The following is a 15,076-nucleotide window of genomic DNA, read 5'->3' as shown; positions in this document are numbered from 1 at the left end:
AGCTATCTTATTTGCCTGGTACCTAGCTCAATTGCACCAACAATTCCAAGTTAAAATCAAAATCTAACGAACAACACTATAGGTTGATAACGTTTACAATTTGTTTTCCTTATTTACCCAGATATGTATAATACGCAAAAATATGTAAAATAGGTACTTATTTCTAAGCTCGTGTTTGATACACGAAAAAAAAATGATATAATTACCGCATACACATGAAAACCGAAAAAAAACACAATTTTTTTTGCACGAAAAACCATTTCCCTGCCAGCACTCGCAATTTTAAAATATCAAAATTAGATAATAAGCAATAAAAAAACGCACTGTGACCTTGACACACATATTGAAATATTTTTGTTTTCAGTGGAAAAAAAGCACATTAAAAAAAGAAAAATATTATCTCTAATTACAAAAATAGTTTTTCACTCAGTATGTGTAGGCGATAAAATGTGTGTTCGGTTCAGCCGAAATGTGCGTAACGATGAGTGGAGGTATTACTTAATATCAACAATATTTTCATTCTACAGAGTATAAAGAAATTCAATGTATGCACACGTTGTGAACGTGGAGACAGAACAAATGAGTCAAGTATGAAAATTGATTCTCTCATTTGCAAAAAAAAATGTAAAATCGTCGAGTTGAATTAAATAGAAAATCAAATTAGATCTCTATGCAGAATCTTTGTGAGTTAATTTCTATTTTTAGAATTCTACGAATCGCAGGGGGTTGGTCCAGAATTAGAGTTTTTCGCAGAATATCGACTTCAATCCCCTTTGAACAGATTGGATTATTTCGCAACATTTTCCTCTCTTTTTTAATCCATTCATCCCACTGGATCATTATGTGATCCAATTAATGACTACTGGCTAATTTTAGTTTTTATATTTAAAAAGAAAAAACCATTTAAGTACTTTGCATTCGACCATTACGTAACTGATCCATCACATTACACTACCCAATGCTATATTCAACCGCCTGTTAGTAACAACACTTATGTCAATTTTGCAAAGTTCACATCAATGGCTAATCTCTGGAGCCGACAAGAAAATGAACGAATTCATTTAGAAATATGTGTAGCCGTGCGTGCGTTAAATTTCATTTCTGGATGATGACGGGCGATGACCAAGTATTCAACGAAAATAGATTGCAATTTCAAGTCTAAAATTTTGCTGTAAATATTTTTGATTAGTTGCCAATAAATCGACCAGAAATTGGCTTCTACAAATATTGCCTATAACTGTTGCTAATGGCATGTTACATACTTTTTCGTTATCCACATGCACACGAAAAAAAACGAATGGAAAATTCATTTGAAATATAAACGAACAGTACAGGCAGATGTTCATCAAAAATGAACTGATTGTATTTATTGCCCTAAAGCCAGTCCTTACCGCAAAAAAAGAAAGAAAAAAAAATTGGAAGAAAATGGCGAGAATTCTATTATATAATTTTAATGACATGATAACTACCACGCTCACAAAATTTTATAACACACCAACATTGTATGTACACACCGGTGATGCATATTGAATTGCCCTAAAACACCTTTTTGTATTTTCAACTGTTATCAGTGCGTTTAATAACGATAAACTGATAAGAGAAATTGCATTTGAAATGAATTCATGTTTTTTTTTCTCCTCTTGATAGCAAAACGATAATTTTTACATACACCTTTGTTGTGATTAGGTTTCTTTCAATTTTTTTTTCGGTTGATTATAATTCAGCCATAGATTCAGTTATTTATTATTGAAAGAATATATAGATCTCTTCGGTCGGTTCACTCGGATGTAATCGAAACTTTTTTCTAAATTATTTTTTTTACAAGAACTGCAAAGGTGAAAACTGCCTGGAAGAAAGGTCTAAAGTTGAAAATAGTAAATTACATCACAAGGACCTAAAACGGAGGATTTAGAACAAGACGGTTGAAAATCGGAGAAGTATGAGTATTTTTAGACCACAGTGGTCTATGCCTAACGTTTTCGGTTGATACCATGTCATGCCATATTCTAATATTATAATATTTTCAACAAAAGGTACATCAAAGACATGAGGTAAGAAATGGACGAGAGGGCAACAAATGACAGTTTAGATTCAGAGAGGGCAATAATAGAAATTTATGCCACAAGACTTTAAAACGTATCTCGGTTTGAGATAGAATAAAGGTTATAGAGTGTGCGCCTTTTAGGATACTATTTATGTGAGAACATCTGACGTTTTACCTGCACAAAAATCAAAATTTTGCCTTTGTTAAATGTTAACAATTTGACCAATTTTCAAGTTAAAGTTTTAGCCTTTGAAGTTCTAGATTTTAATATTAATTTTTGTTGCAAGCGAAATAATAAAATCTCAAAATCTAGTCCTTCTAGTTACAATAGTCACATTTACTTCAGCGACTATTTTCCCATTTTTTTCTTGCATTTTCCCACATTTTCATAGTTTTTTCCAAATTATAGTAAAAAATATTTTTGGGAAATGAGGAAAAATGTAGGAGAACGTGAAAAAATATAGAAAAAAAATCACAAAAATAGTCCCTGGTATTTTGTCGTAATATCTAAGAGTGCCTACAGAAACAGAAGATAATTGAAGTTACCAAAATAATCAGAGTTGTTAGTTGTTTCTCATTAGTTTCGGTATACGTTTAACTTTTTAAAAACGCCAATATTTTCCTCATCAAAACCGTGGCTAAATGCTTCATCGATTCAGTCCACAATCCAATTATTAACATCTTTTTAACGAATCTAATTACAGAATCCAATAATATTCCGCAGAAAAAAAAGGACTGATATTCAACAGTTCACATGTTCCCGAAGATTATTGCAAATAAATGTATGGAGCAATAAATTTTATTAAAAATAATCGTAAAAAAAATACAAATTATGCCAACACAACAAACTATTATCTTGTCTTATAACTCTTGAAAGCTTTAATTAACATTGCGGTAGGAGGAGGAAGAAAAAAAACGTACGTACAAACTGCACATTGTTTAAAAGAATATAATGTTCAATATTTCGCATTGCTAACTTCACATATAACATCATCATCAAAATAAAATTACTTATTTTTAAAGGCTTCTAATCATACTAAAGATAAAAAAGTATTATAACATATAGTAACATGTTGACTGGCTTTTATAGACATATTGAATAGAACATTATGTAAAATTGTGCAAATGATTTACAAGGAGATAAATTACGATTAATAATTAATTTTTTATTGCTTTAAATTATTATTATTATTCGGAATTTATGAAAATATTGCACATTGCTTTTGTTCCAGGTGAAACATGTGCCGGCGTTCGTTTTTTTTTATTCATTCATACCTAATATCTTTTTAAGTTCTGATAACGATACAGAATACAGAAAACAAAAATCTAATTAAAACTTCAGTAGCTTTAAAACTAATTGTATTGAGCATAAAGTCTCGTGTTTCTGGAACTATTTTATTCGTATTTGGGACATTCATTGCGTCATGCAATTTAAATTGTTTTTTTTTTCTTTTCTTTTTTAAAAATAGGTTGATGACGCCAATTAAAAAATCGTGTAAGTAGTTTTAATGGTCGTTAGGACTTCATTAGCGGATTTAAGGCTTAATGGCAGACTCTATCAATAATATATGTAGGTGCTAGTAAATTAATTAAATTAAAAGACTTCTGATAATCCAAGATGTATTGTGAAAGAGTACATTTCAAACAGACATTAAAAGTACACTCACGGAAAGGTGAAACGCATCATATGTTTAGATTTAGGAGTTGTTTGTGGAACTATACCTCACCTCAACTTCCAAATCTTGAATCATGTTGTATTCCTCTTTTCCGTTAGTGCACGTCATCTACGAAAATTATTAGTCTAAAAATACTAAATTTAGGTAAATGTGGGAGGCAATGTGAGGGTTTTTCTAAATGAATCTAGTGCTAATCTAGTGCCAAGTCTAATAAACATTATGTGACTATGTACGAATATTTAATTCATTCAAAAGAAGAAATATTTCTAACTTAGCTTGAAATTCAAACTTGGTTTTGTTAGATGAACGTTCAAAAAATGTTGGTAGTGATGCATTATCGCTGTGCTTTTTTTGAATGTTTAGCGTGAAATCTAGTTTACAACTAGAAAGAAAACTTGAAAAGAGAATACATTCAAAATTTGGTGACGTACTGAATGTCAAATTGAACTGAAACGTTTTCAACGCACGAAACATTTTGTATTTACACGCGTCATCTGTTAGCGACAGGGATCAACAAAAAGTGATGAATAGTGATGAATGTGGTCTTTTACAGAAAAATATGTGGTCAAACAAATGAAGTAAGAGATTTTGCATCAATCTCTTAAAACAAACGAAGTAGAAGACTCTGTCTCTGAAATGTTAACAACAAATTTGAGACATGTCGTCGAAGAATAATAGTAGATTACGTTGGATGCTGCGAAAGTAATTCACTACACAAGGACACAATTTTGTGATACGAGCAAACTCACGAGTAAGTTTTTGAGCAACAAGCTTCGGTAACTGTTTTCGAGGCAAGTGTAGAGTTTGCATATCCGAGCCGAAGGCGAGGTATGCAACTACACTTGTCGAGAAACTAGCTACCGAAGCTTGTTGCTCAAAAACACGAGTGAGTTTGTGAGTTCTACAAAATTGTGTCCGAGAGCAATGAATTACGTCGCAGCATCCAACGTATTCTGGTTTATTGCCTGCTCATGCGAAAATTGACTATTACACGGCTGTTCTGCAGAAATTCTACATAAATTCAGTATCTCAATAAATCAACACCAACAAAACAAAAATAAATCTGTTCTTCCGATAAAACGTTTACAAAAAAATCTAGTGTGCTGACGAAATCGGCTCACACGCTACACGTCTCCTAAAAAATTGATCCCGAAAACAGCACTCGTGTTACATTAGTATTGTCGCAACAGTAGTTAAAATTGCGTTGGTGACATGTTGACATTGAATAGTTTTTCGCAGTTAGTATCGATGAAGACGCATTGTTTGTGCAATTATTTTGTTAGTCCTTGTTAATGTTTTCAAAAAAATGTGCAACAAAGTGTAGTGTTTGTAAGCAAAAGCATTTAGTGTTACAAGTGAAAAATACAACGAAATGTGTGGCCAGTGTTACTTCGAACTTTATTGTTACAATAAATATGGCCGACAATTCTGTGTTGCGAATTCTTCTAAAATTATGTTGTAACCAGATTACTTGCGTAACAAGTTTTTCTGAAATAACTGTGTTCATCGATCAATAATTTTATCAAAAAAATGTTATTTTAGCGACATTTCTTACATTCTTTTTCGATCGATCGATTCATTCAACAAAAAAGATAAAATGAAAGCAAGGCAAATTTTACTTGAAAGAACTGTCAACTTGAAATAAACCTCAAATATCCCTAGTGTAATGGATCGCTTTCGCAGGGGGTAAACAGCCGTGTAATAGTCAATTTTCGCATGGGGCAGGCAATAAATTATTTATGTTGCTAGAGTCGTAAAACGGCAGCTCGGATAGGGTATTATGTATCGATTAATCCATCACAAAATATAGAATATCTAAGCGATATGAATTAAAATTAAATAATTAAAACAACGAATCATATAAAATGCAATTTCAATTCATTTGTTCAATCAAGGCTTACGTTTCCTAGTGCAATATCAAATTGTAAAAATGAAACAAAGTAGATACGAAAATAAATTTAAAAAAAAACTCACCTTAACAAAGAAAGTTCGCCAGCCGGGCGTTACCCGTCCAGATATCCATAAATGAAGCAATATGCCGTTAACCCAATGACGGCTCTGTTGTTTATAGTGTTCGTCTCGTAAAATCGGTCGGCTTAAACAATTTGTTTCATGTGTTTTTCTATTAAATTGTTTTTTGTTTTGTTTTTTAAATTTTGTCCAATTTTTGCGTAAATTTTCGGTTTAATTGTGTAATTGCTTGTTATTCTTGTATTTAAAAAGTATTTTCGATTTTTCAAAGTTTTTCTTTTCTTTCTTTTTTTTCTGTTTTTCACTTTTTAATGATCGAATGCCTTTCTCCTTTGAAATTGAAAAACGGAATTAGTTAGTCAGGATCTGGACAATTACTTACTAAAAAACATCTCATTAATTTAATTGCATGCTGAACCTAAAATCATTGAACACTCACTACACACACATCGTTTATCTAACTAATCTAAATGCCACATTTGTTTTTTTTTGGATTCAATTTTTTTTTTCGATAAATATTGAACGACGCTTTGGTGAATCTTCCTAAACTTTAAATTTCGGCATTAATGCCGTGAATGGACTGTTTCATGCAAAAAAACACCCGTTTAAATCTACCACACCATACACATATATAACATTGATCGCTCAATGTTTGGCAAAAAAAAAAAACATAAAATCAGGCTAACCCAAATGAATGTTACCTGCAAAGCTCATATTTCAAATTTCCCATCAGCCGAATTTTAAGCCGAATCTCATGTCGCTGTATTTAACATTTTCAATTTTCATAATTAACACAAACGTCATTTTGTGTATCGTTCGCTATGCGACGATTTATTTATTTAATTACGGAAGTGTTTTCAAAACCTATTGTCATAATAAATGACAAATCTTCAGTTATATCAGCGGTTAATAGACATGACAACATCAATTTGAAAAATCGGTTTGTAATTTCTGTTGAAGAGCCGGAAAGAGCGCACAAGCAAAATTCATGGAGCTTTCCTTCATATTACATTGTACACAATACGAATAAAAGTTTAGCTATCTACAGTTTTTTTTGTTTTATTAGGTTTTCTTACAGATTTGATGTATTCTATCCGAAACTGGAAGATAATTAAACTAATTAACGCATGAAATTTGCAGTTTTACGAATGTGAACAAAAAAGGTTATACTTGGAATTTATGACTTGCAACTTCCAGTACACGTGTAATTACTTACATGCAATGGCTTCGGGAATAAAGAAATCCATGAGAGAACATTATTCATCTGAAAATATGTGGCAATAAAAGTGGCGCGATAATGTCGTCATTTCGATGTATGTTCACCGTTCTAAACTTATTAAACTACTACCGATTGTACAATAGAGTTTCTTTAAAAAAAAATTTAATTTCCGATCAAGAACATTACCCCGGGCTATAAAATGTTACATGCCTCGAAAGTTTATCGCTTTTTTTTAATAACTTGAATGCTTTTGTCATAAGTGTCACGAAATCTGGGAATAAAAATGAATTTTAGCACAAGAAGTCGTTCGAAAGAAAAAAAAAATTGTGTAATTACAATTTTACGATTTGTCGGAGTTGGGTAATGTGAAAATACCTAAGGGAACGCCGATGCATGTGAAATAAAATTTTATCTCTACATATACTCACCAGTGTCGAATAAAATACAAAAAAAAAACGTTTCCCGACTCCTTGTCATTTCAATTATTTCAGCAAAAGATGAGTAATGGAGATTATTTGGATGAAAAAGCCTTCAAAGAACCTTAACCTGATGACAGACTGCAAAACCACCCCAATGATCATTACAAATACTTATATGCAAATCGCTCAAATCGCGTTGTTTGTAATCGACAGCCGGTGTATATAGGTCTAAACACATGTTTTCATATTTCTGAATTAATTTGTTTATTTTGGCTGGTCTTCTGACCGAGATCAAGCTGATATTTGCCAATGTATGTCATGGTAATACTTTGAATGAAGACATTTTTCTTTCTAATCAAGAAATTTCTTTTTGAAAAAGCTACAATAAAACATGAACATTAATTCGTTAACACCTGTCGGATCGACAACCCTCACAAAATATTGTGCACACGTATCAACGAAAAATAACCGCCAGGATCAACTGATCAACTTTCAGCCACATGAATGAATATTAAGAGTCGAATAGCACTTTGCCGTTAAGAATTGAATGAAACGATCGCGTGACAAATTGCAACCAAAATGGGAATAGCTCACCGAATGCTAAACGAAGTTTGACAAATTTAACTACATTTCATGCAAATGACATCAGTTTTTCGGTGATGTTGGCGGTAAAGCGAGCTCACCGACGATAAATATTCCTTTCATTTCACTTTACCATAAAAATTGTTGTAAAATGTCGTAGAAAATACCATCGGAGTTTAGGCAATTGCCGAAGTCAATGAAAAGTTACTAGAACAGAAAATCGTTGTTGCCGAAAACTATAACTTCAAAGCACATTCCGTTTTGGTGAATCAAAAGCCTTGGTGATTCGATTCAACATTTTCATCGAAAACACCGAACATCTTTCTCACATGATCGTTAAACTTCTTCAGAAACAAGAAATTTATTGACGAAAATTCAGTTGTAAAGCCTTTGATAACCTTCAGAATGCGAAAACGTATTCTGTAAACAGAGTTACACAATTTCGTGTGCACATGAATTTTATACCTTCATCTAATTTCCGCATTTTCAAAATGTATTTTATCAAACTGTGTGCACAATTTGTGTGTATTATATATGTATATCTTGTTATGTAGCAAAATATAAATGCGCACACATCAAATTCAAGTGCATCACTCAAAATTGTGTATACATTTTTTCCTTTTTTTTCTACCCGATTTTTTTTTTTGTTTTATTTTTTTTCCTTTCTTTTATAACACCTTTCCATGCCATGCGATTTCAATATACATTAACTTTCAACTACTTTACGTCTAACTGCTCTCTCTCTCTCTTTCTCTCGGATCAGGCACTGCACAAAGTGCAGCTGCAATTATTAATATACATTTATTATCAGTTATAAATTTTGTGCAATTTTTTATTTCGTTGTTGTTGTATTCCTTTTCGCGTGAGTTGAAATGATATCTCGAATACATACTCGGTTATATTTATAAACATTTGTTTATATTTTTTTTCGTTTGAATTTTTGTGGCTGTTTAAAATGCGATTATATCACTTCTATGAGAACGATGTGTGTTAGTGCGAATCGGAGCTGTACAAGATAATGTCAATGTTAAAAGAGAAGCGTTTTTTTTTTCATTTCGCGCAAGTATATAATACTTCTACTGTACGTGCACAAATATGTATATATATGTTCCATTCGCGAAAATATATGTACATATGTACACATAAAATGTAGATATTTGTACGAAGTATTGAGAGTAGAAAAAAAAATTTTGTTCACTAATCTTATCACCAACCAGGCAATATTTAAAATAATACAATAAAAAAAAATTGTTAATAATTTATAATCATTCATATGATGTAATTGTGTAGTGCATTTTAGTACATAAAATATATCGCGCAAAGCTCAAAACTGAAAAGCATTGTGCTATTTTCAAGGTGAATGTTTTAAAACTAAATACGAGCGCGTGTTCATGCGGAATTTTGTTTTAAAAACGTACATATATATTATATATTTATATAACTCGACATAGAAGAGTGATATATGTTATGTACATTCATTTAACATTATAGTTTTTAAGTAGTTTTCTATTCTCTGTGTGTATACACAGCCATACAGCATTTTGACTTGATTTCATATAGATTAGTTTCGTATAGAGTTGCATTTTCTGTATAGGTTTTTATAGACGCGAAAAATATTTTTCGTTGTAATTAATGGTTTTCGTGTTACAAATAATAACGTTGATAACATGGCATTAAAGAATAAGTTTATGATCGAACCTACAATTCGTAATATGTGCAATCTATATGGGTATTATATATACATACACTTCGTCGATACATATAATATGCACAATGTACAATTTTACAAAGAAAATTATTGAAATGGAACGGACGGATTTTTTTTCTTTTCGTTTCTCTTTATTTTCAATTTTATTTGAAGAAAAAAAAACCAAACTGTCGATGTCGATTTTATTCTTAATGGTGCACGAAATATAAAACAAACTGATCTATTGGCCATCTTTATAAAAGACGGAAGACAATAAATCGATTTGAAATCAATGGAAAATGTTTTATATGTTGCGATAGCAGGATGACGCTTATTGTATTAAGACAAAATAGAAACTTTTTGACTATTGTGTGAATATGTGAACCGTTTTTACGGAACGGCACGTATGCGTCAGTATGATTTTACGAAGTCGTTCTCTGTTATCGGCTACATGGACAACAAATTGGAATGCACTTTGTCGAGCGCTCTGATATATTGAGCGAATTGTATTTTAAACTAAGTCAAAGAGTCGGTTTCATACGGTAGCCATAAACAAAAGAAGTAGCAGATTTTCTGTTCATACCGTCATCCTACAGAAACCGTGAGGTTTTTATTAGAATTTGTGAATAAAATCGAAATTATTCTATTGGCTTTACAGACAAACGTAATTAGCAACGGTATGGTTGTTCTCTTCTGTCATAGGCAAACCCGTTATTTTGTTTGCTTTTAAATAACCGAATTTGTATTTATGATCTTGCGGAGACAAGTGTACTAACTTTGCATTGGACAAGATGTAGCGTGACTATTGTGATCAAGTTGTGTTATTTACTGGATTAGTAAGGATTTAATTTTTAGGACGCGAAGTAAAGAAACCTGTCTATTTACATCATCGACTGATCAACATCGTCTAATATTGCGAAAGAATCAGTTCTTGTTCAGTGGTATTAATCCTGTCACATACGGCTATTCATCTGTTATCGATAACGACGACAAAAATAATGACAAACTCACGGTCCTTTATATAGTAAAATGCATGTTAAAAAAATTGAAGTACAAGATTTGAAATCAACAGATAAAAAATACTTTGATAGATGGAAGTAATAGACTGGTCACCTTACCGTCACATTCCTTACCGTCTCTAACAGGTTATGGAAGCCAACACTAAACGGTACAATTACAATAAGAACAATTTGTCATTATAGGTGGTATTTATGATAAATTTTGCATCCAACGTCATCATGCCGCCTATTATATTGCAGAATACTTTTTTGAATTAATGTTTGCCGTCAAAGTTGATGTGAGAAATTATTTGAGTTTGGTCTCGGGTGTTTGGAAAGTTGTTGACCAAAAAATGTCAAAATATTTCATTTGCATCATAAATTAATTGCGAGAGAATTTCGTTTACAAATTAAGACATAAATATAATTTCTTATGAAACACGAAATCGCATAAATACTGAGTGCTTTTGCACATCTAATAGCTGTACGTGGTGGCTGATAAATGTATGAAACGTTCGTGATTAATTTTGTACATTGCATTTTGTTTGAAGCACAAACACAATGGAAAGTTTTCAGAGTCCGTCGCTATAGTCCTTTACTAATTAAATTATTATAAGAGTCTCTGTAACTCTATACATTGTTAGTGGAAGATCGCGTCCCGTATTATCTTGGCGAATTAAAAACTTATCGAAGTTTTTCCAGAATCACAATTAATAATGTATGGGCTACAAGACGGGGCGAGTGCAAAAGTTTCTTTTGTTTATTGAATTATTTAAAATATCCCTTAACTAAACTTTAAAAAAAAGAAGAAAAGTTCACACGATTCAATTTAACAGAAAACGAAGAGACGGAGGACAAAAAAAATAGTCATTGCTACTATCAACGTCTCTATTGAGTTTAAAGAAAGATTAATGAGGAAGAGTTTAAAACTGAAATATAAATTGGATGCATTGTCATTTTATCAGCTATATAAAGTGGAAATATATAAGTTTTTGCAAAGTTAACTGGCCATGATTTTATACTACATAACGAATTGGCACGAATTAATTAATTACTGACTTGCCTATTCGCATCAATTTGATTTGATCTCTGAGCATATAGTGTGTCTTACACATCTGAAAAAGTCACACGAAACACACTCTGTCGGACAACATGCAATGAAGGCAAGATGTTTTTACGTTTATGACTACGAAAAAAAAAAAAAATCTCTTGTGGAAAAACGCGTACATATGCAATTAATGTCTGAAATTTATGATACGAAAATGTGTTCAGAGATCATCGTTGAGCGCGATGATGTTGTGATAAAGTGATAATGAATTTGCTGATACAAATTACAGTATCAGCCAATGAAATGTCATTCCAACGTACAACATGCGTTGAATGTACATTTTGTACATCAAATGACTTCAGTCGTGATTGACAAGATTATACATTGGGTAGCATATTGCATAAACTAAGCTTAGTAACCGAAAGTTATTACTGAACGATTGATCGTTCTGGAGGCGCTTGTACGCGATCGCTATCAAATGAATCTGAAAGAACAGTTTAAGACAGTCACTGTGGAGGCTGGTACAAATTTAACCGCTTTCCATTTATATTTAGCGTTCAATACACATGTGGATAACGAAGTTTCAGAAACAGCTTGTTATCTCTTATTAACGACAAATTAAGATGCAATTAACTTTGGTTATTGATTAAAGTTATGAAGTACAAGATTTTGTATCAAATCAATACTTTGAAGTAAGAAGTAGTAGATTAGGGTTAATATGACGACGCTTCTGTCTCTGTTAAGGTTAAAATTGAGGACGACAAATTAGTAAAGAAAAACTTTCCATTAATTTTGAACCTCAAAATCATCATTTCATCCGTAAATCCATACCGTATGGTAATGGCTATTTCATGTACTTTTGTAGGTTTGAAGTTATATGCACAACTGTGGATAAAAATTGAAAAGTCATGTTTATTGGCTTCGAATCAATTCTATCTAGACTTTAAAATCAATTGAAATATGACTTCTATAGTCATCTAAATACTAATCGATTGGTTCCACATATAAATTTTGATTTATCTACATCTCAATCAAACAAAAATAACAAATTTACGGAAGGATCGAGCGGGAAGATAAAATCTTGTTCAAAATCCGAGAAAGGGATAGTGAGAATTTACCCGCAAATTGCGTATGTGTTAATAATTCAAATCTAACAAACACATGGTAGACTATAATGGAGTGAAAATGTAAAATTTCGTCAACGAACAATTAACTTCAACCAAGCAGACAAAATGCTTAGCAGAGTCCAATTATATTTCTAATTAATAAAAAAATCGTTATAACAATAATGTCGACCGTATATAACTTAGGTAAATACAATTTATCGATTTATCGGATCGGATCATGAGTAATAAATAAAAAAAATCTAATTTCACCGACGGCAATTATATAGAATTAAAAACTCAGCAATAAACACGAATAAGAATCGAATGATTGGAATTTAAAAAAAAATCTTCTTCCAATGACAAAAAGAAAATGCAAAATTATCCCGTTTCAAAAAAAGGCAGACACGACACAATACACCATAGGCGAATAAATTTTTGTGGGTGCATTTTCTCTATGGATGTGGAGGCGCGTATTCTGTGAATGAAAGCGAACTGAAAACTCAATATTCATACACATTCACAAAACGAGGCCTAAAACCAATTGTATACCTAAATGGAATCGAATTTTAATCAATGATACACGGTGTGTATACGTATAATAATATGTATACCACGAGATATCGTACATGTCATATTTTGTGTACCAGGAGATAAATGTCACAATTCTCATTTTCATTAGGGGAACAAATAAAATATTTAATCTAAAAATATACGAAAAAAATATTTTCAAATTGATTTGAGTCAGTGAAATGTTGACGGTATGTGAACAGACAACGAAAAAGGGTTTCGCAACCCGTTTAACGATGTTAAGAATTACAACAGAAAAAAAACAAATTTGCAAATATTGAAAATAAATGTTTTTTGTGAAAAACTGATTACAATGTAACCTCTGCCATAAATCACACACTCAATATTGATTTTTTATTTAAAATTGTCTGCAGTTCATCGCGAATTAAGGTGAAATGAAATTAGTGTATTTTTTTCATGCCCATTTAGTATATGTATGTTCATGTTTTGCATTTATACCGTATATGACACGGAAATAATATACCTGTCAGACATACGATGAAAATGAAAATGTGAAAGAACAAAAAAAAAGTTCAAACGAAATTTCTGTTTCCAAATTAACGAGATGTTTTTCATTTCAAACAAAAAAAGCTTATGCATAACTTAAGTAATTTTTGATCCTTGCATCTACGTTAAGTTAAATAATTATTATTTTTTTGTTTTGTTTCATATTTATATTCAAATCACACTGTTCGGTTATAACTCACACATATTTATATAAGTGTTCATCAGTTGCATAAACGAGCACCTTAAAACGTACAAAAACAGTATATTTCCGTTTTTATTTTTCTTTTCTCTTTTTATTTGGTATAATTTCAGACAATTTTCGAGTTCACAAACTTTAGGTTGATAGCAAAACGAAAAACTAAAAAACGGCGCGTATATTTAAAAAACATTTTTCCAAAATCAAAAATCACGACTTTTACAAATTTTTGTTCATATTTCCGAAAGCTGAATCTATTTTCTTTTCTTTTTTTTTCTATTTTAATTCTTAGTTATTTTTTATTTAATTTTTTTTTTATCTCAATTTGTTGCCAAAGACAATTATTTTAAATTTTTTTTATTATTATTTTCAAATATTATTTTTGTTTGAAACTTTTTAACATGGAAAAACAGATAACTTATATAGAAAAATTTTGAAAAAGCTCAGTGGCAGAATACCCGCTGCACTTTACAATGCGGCCGAGCAGCGACTTGTATCGAACTGACGTTCGTACTTAGAACGCAGCGTTGCGTTTCTAACAAACTACTCTGAAAATCCAGAGATGCATGCAATAAGCTGTATATAACATATAATACATATGAAGAACACGCAAAACGGAGTGAGACAACCGCACCATACACACACCATACCACCCGATATTTTCTATATAAAATGTCATATTGGTAGTGTGTGCATGGGGCACGATTCGAACAAAAATTGAGTATATGAGCGAGTTGGAATTGCATTGCACATGAATGAAGAGAATCGAGGAGAAAAATTAAATAATCAAAGAAGAAGAAAAAAAAACCACACAGAATATAGGTATATACATTTCCAACTATACGTTCTACACTAGAATTCGTAGTGAAACAACGCCATATATGCTCATATATATATATACACTCAATACCCATATTAATTTTGACAAAATGTGCCAAATGTATTTGATGGTAGTGCGCATTGTATGCAATCCGCGAGAATGCGCGAGAGTCACCAACTCTGTAGTCACACAATATTAGCACTCCATGTCGAAATGTGATTCTCATTTTCATCCAA

The 15,076-nt window shown here is 31.5% G+C and overlaps 1 protein-coding gene across 1 annotated transcript in view; it reads right to left on the bottom strand.

The window, feature by feature from the left end:
• The window catches only part of LOC119085615 (protein tramtrack, alpha isoform-like), a 106,944-nt gene extending 92,376 nt beyond the window's left edge, over positions 1-14,568 (bottom strand). The window contains exons 1-2 of the mRNA XM_037196039.1: positions 14,025-14,568; positions 5,695-6,021 (exon numbers count right to left, since the gene is read on the bottom strand). The gene's annotated coding sequence lies outside the window, so the exon portion shown is untranslated. The remainder of the gene's footprint in view (positions 1-5,694; positions 6,022-14,024) is intronic.
• Positions 14,569-15,076: the final 508 nt, after the last annotated feature.

Source organism: Bradysia coprophila, chromosome X (assembly GCF_014529535.1).
Source record: "Bradysia coprophila strain Holo2 chromosome X, BU_Bcop_v1, whole genome shotgun sequence".
NCBI classification, from domain to species: Eukaryota; Metazoa; Arthropoda; class Insecta; order Diptera; family Sciaridae; genus Bradysia; species Bradysia coprophila.
Note: the sequence above shows the minus strand (reverse complement) of the source record. Positions and strands in the feature narration are given on the sequence as shown.